This window comes from Erinaceus europaeus, chromosome 2 (assembly GCF_950295315.1).
Source record: "Erinaceus europaeus chromosome 2, mEriEur2.1, whole genome shotgun sequence".
NCBI classification, from domain to species: Eukaryota; Metazoa; Chordata; class Mammalia; order Eulipotyphla; family Erinaceidae; genus Erinaceus; species Erinaceus europaeus.
Genome location: NC_080163.1, coordinates 148,899,851 through 148,904,959, shown reverse-complemented (window position 1 = coordinate 148,904,959; position 5,109 = coordinate 148,899,851).

Sequence of the window (5,109 nt, the reverse complement as noted above, 5' to 3'; positions counted from 1 at the left end):
AATTAAATGTGAATTATTGTGTGATGTATATATCTGATGGGATCTCAAGCAAGCATTGGTGATATAACTTTATGTTACTGACCTATACTACTGACCTATATATTGGTCAAGGATTTGTTTATAAATGTACATTAAACCCGTGGTACATTCATGCACTAAATCCTATAAGAATTGCTAAGAGTTTGAGATAGTCACATGAATTTAAAATTGCCTCCATTAGTTTTTATAAATAAAATTAAAAATAAAAATAAAAAATAAAACAGGAACAGTTATGTTTACACGAGACTTCACACAAGTTTGTGGGAAGGGAGAAGAGGGGCATTTGGGTCAATTTGTAAGACTACTGCATGTGAGTAAATCATCCAGTTAGATTTTCATGACTAGAGATAATAAAGAAGGGAATATAACCAAGCTGAGAGAATGGCATCAGTAAAGGCATAGGGAATAAAAACAAACCCTGGCATGGGAATGTCAGAAAGGGGAAGTGAAGGAGCAGCACCTTCAAGTTAATATCATGAGGTTGGAATGCTTGAACAGCAGTTTTAAAATCAAGTCTTCAGTGTATTATTCTTACTGTTTGCTTAGGCAACTAGTTTTTAGATTGTTATTTTATTTTGCCACTAAGGTTATCACTGGAACCCACTGCCTTCATGACTCCACAGTTCCTTGATGTTCTCCTTTTTTTTTTTTTAAATTTTTTATTTAAGAAAGGATTAGTGAACAAAAACATAAGGTAGGAGGGGTACAACTCCACACAATTCCCACTACCCAATCCCCATAACCCACCCCCTCCCATGATAGCTTTCCCATTCTCTAGCCCTCTGGGAGCATGGACCCAGGTCGTTGAGGGTTGCAGAAGGTAGAAGGTCTGGCTTCTGTAATTGCTTCCCCGCTGAACATGGGCGTTGACTGGTGGGTCCATACCCCAAGTCTGCCTCTCTCTTTCCCTAGTAAGGTGTGTCTCTGGGGAAGCTGAGCTCCAGGACACATTGGTGGGGTCTTCAATCCAGGGACGCCTAGCCAGCATCCTGGTGGCATCTGGAACCTGGTGATTGAAAAGAGAGTTAACATATGAAGCCAAACAATTTGTTGAGCGATCATGGATCCCAAGCTTGGAATAGTGGAGAGGAAGTGTTAGGGAGGTACTCACTGCAAACTCTAGTGTACTTCTGCTTTCAGGTATATATTTTGCAGTAGTTTATGGAACGTGTGCACATAAGCTCTCTCTCACAGAAACTGGTGTATATCTAGGTTATGGGACTTTGTTAGAAAGTGAACTACCTGAGATGAAATTAGAGTGTACTATAAAAGGAAAGGTCTCACCCAAGTAATGAAGCTGAAGGGTTGTCATTCCACACGTGAAGTCTCTGGATACAGTCTGAGGTGAAGCATGTTGAGGTGGCAATCGTTGCTTTGGTTAGGTTGTGATCGACAGATGCAATATTATTTGGTTTGGATTGGGAGATGCATACGGGAAAGTGGGCCCTATCCAAGGGTTCCAGGACTGGGGGAAGTAGGGGCTCTATAGTGAAGATGTGAGGTTGCTGGTGTCTTAGGGTTCAAAAAGACAATCGATAGTTAATATTATCATCACATTATTTGTTAATTGGGTTAACTTTGAAAAGTCCCTTTGTTATGGTTTGCTGTACAGTACCCAGTATCTTGTATATAGCTGTGCTATTGGATGCTTCTGATCTACTTGGTCTAGGCTTTTGAGAGAGTCCGCATATCAAATACATAGCCTATATATTAAAAAGATTCAGTTTGTCTTTTGAGAAACTTTGAGACATACAATTGATTTCCCTCTCTCATATTAATTAACTACTGATTTATATGTCTACATTTTTCTAGGAGTGTACATAAACACCATTCCCACCACCAAAAGACTGTGACCCATCCCTCCCACCCACTCCCACCCCCCACTGGCCCAGGAAGCTACATGTCTACCCCTCACCACTGGGTTTTTACTTTGGTGCCCTACTTACAATTTGATCAGGTCCTGCTTTTAGTTTCCCTTTCAGATCTTCTAAGTCAGCTTCTGTTGATGAGTGGGATCATCCCATACTCATCTTTATCTTTCTGACTTAGTTCACTTAACATAATTCCTTCTAGCTCTGTCCAAGATGGGTCAGAGAAGGTGGGTTCATTGTTCTTGACAGCTGCATAGTATTCCATTGTGTATATATACCAAAGCTTTCTCAGCCACTCATCTGTTGTTGGGCACCTGGGTTGCTTCCAGGTTTTAGCTATTATGAATTGTGCTGCTATGACCATAGGAGTACACACCTCGTTTTGGTTGGGTGTTATGGAGTCCTTGGGGTATAACCCCAGGAGAGGAACTACTGGATCATATGGAAGGTCCATGTCTAGCCTTCTGAGAGTTTTCCAGACTTCTCTGCACAGAGGCTGTACCAATTTACATTCCCACCAGCAATGTAAAAGGGTTCCTCTGTCCCCACAACCTCTCCAGCATTTGTTGTTGCTGTCCTTTTTGATGTATGCCATTCTTACAGGAGTGAGGTGGTCGGTATCTTACTGTTGCCTTAATTTGCATTTCTCTGACAATCAGTGACCTAGAGCAGTTTTTCATATGTTTGTTAGCCTTTTGGATCTCCTCTGTGGTGAATGTTTTGTTCATTTCCTCTGCCCATTTTTGGATGGGGTTATTTGCTTTTTTGGTGCTAAGTTTGCTGAGCTCTTTATATATTTTGGTGATTAGTTTCTTGTCTGATGTCTGGCATGTGAAGATCTTCTCCCATTCTGTGAGGGGTCTCTCTGTTTGTTTAATAGTTTCTTTGGATGTGCAGAAGCTTTTCAATTTGATGTAGTCCCATTGGTTTGTTTCTACTTTAGTCTTCCTTGCAATTGGGTTTGATTCATCAAAGATGTCCTTGAGGTGTATGTGGGAAAGTGTTTTACCAATGTTTTCCTCTAAGTATTTGATTATTTCTGATCTGACATCTAGGTCTTTGATCCATTTGGAGTTGATTTTTGTTTCTGGCGAGATGAAGTGGTTCAATTTCATTCTTCTGCATGTTTCAACCCAGTTTTCCCAAAACCATTTATTGAAGAGAGCCTCCTTTTTCCATTTAATCCTTTGGGCCCCCTTATCAAAGATTAGATGCCCATAGGTGTTGGGATTTACTTCTGGGATTTCAATTCTGTTCCACTGGTCTGTGTGCCTATTTTTGTTCCAGTACCATGCTGTTTTGATGATGCTGGCTTTATAATATAGTTTGAGATCTGGGAGTGTGATGCCTCCATTTCTGTTTCTTTTCCTTAAGATGGTTTTGGCAATTCTAGGTGTTTTCAGGTTCCAGATAAATGATTTTAGTGTTTGTTCTATTCTCTTAAAGAAGCTTGGTGGAACTTTGATGTGTATTGCATTAAATTTGTATATGGCTCTGGGGAGAATATTCATTTTGATGATATTTATTCTTCCAATCCATGAGCATGGGATATCTTTCCATTTCTTGGTATCAGTTTCTATCTCCTTGAGTAGCGACTCATAGTTTTCAGTATACAGTCTTTCACTTCTTTGGTCAACTTTATTCCTAGGTATTTGATTGATTTTGCTGAAACAGTAAATGGGAGTGATTTCTGGATGTCTTCTTCTTCAGATTTAGTGTTTTCATAAAGAAATGCCACTGATTTTTGTACATTGATTTTGTAGCCTGATACCTTGCTATATTGCCTAATAAGTTCTAGTAATTTTCTACTGGATTCTTTAGGTCTTTCTATGTATGCTATCATATCATCTGCAAATAGTGAGAGCTTGACTTCTTCCCTTCCAATCTGTATCCCTTTGATTTCTTTCTCTTGCCTGATTGCTATGGCAAGAACTTCCAATACTATGTTGAAGAGTAACGGTGACAGTGGACAGCCCTGTCTAGTCCCCAATCTGAGGGGGAATGCTTTCAGCTTTCTCCATTGAGTATGATGTTGGCTGTAGGTTTGCTATATATAGACTCCACTATCTTGAGGAATTTCCCATCTATTCCCATTTTTTGTAGAGTTTTGAGCATGAATGGGTGTTGGATTTTGTCAAAGGCTTTCTCTGCATCTATTGAGATAATCATGTGGTTTTTGGCTTTGCTTTTATTGATGTGGTGAATGACATTGATTGACTTACGCATGTTGAACCAGCCTTGGATTCCTGGGATGAATCCCACTTGGTCATGATGAACAATCTTCTTGATGTGTTGCTGTATCCGGTTGGCCAAGATCTTGTTTAATATTTTGGCATCTATGTTCATCAGAGATATTGGTCTGTAGTTTTCCTTTTTTGTTCTGTCCCTATCAGCTTTTGGTATCAGGGTGATGTTGGCTTCATAAAAGGTGGAAGGGAGTATTCCTGTTTCTTCAATCTTATGGAATAGCTTAAGAAGTATGGGTATTAACTGTTTCCTGAAAGTTTTGTAGAATTCGTTTCTGAAGCCATCTGGTCCAGGACTTTTGTTTTGGGGAGATTCTTAATAACGGTTTCAATTTCTTTGTCTGTGATTGGTGCATTTAAATTTTGTAGGTCTTCTTGGTTCAGTTTTGGAAGTGCATAGGTTTCTAGGAATTGTTCCATTTCTTCCAGATTCTCTAGCTTGGTGGCATATAGTTCTTTATAGATGTTTTGCAGGATTCTCTGGATTTCTGTGGTGTCAGTTGTGATATCTCCTGCATCGTTTACAATTCTATTAATTTGAGTCTTCTCAAATTAATTCTATTAATTTGAGTCTTTTTTGTTTGGTGAGTCTGGCTAGGGGTTTGTCAATTTTGTTTAATCTTTCGAAGAACCAACATTTGGCTTCATTGATCTTTTGTATGGTTCTTTTATTTTCGATGTTGTTTATTTCTGCTCGAACTTTAGTGATTTCTGTCCTTCTGGTTGCTTTAGGGTTCCTTTGTTCCTCTTCCTCTAAGTCCTTGAGGTGTGCAGTAAGGTCGTTCATTTGGGCTTCTTCTTGGTGTTTAATATGTGATTGTATGGCTATTAAGTTTCCCTCTCAGTACTGCTTTAGCTGTGTCCCAAATATTTTGATAGGTTGTGTCTTCATTTTCATTAGTTTCCAGGAACATTTGAATTTCCTGTTTGAGTGAGTCTCTGACCCAGTGGTT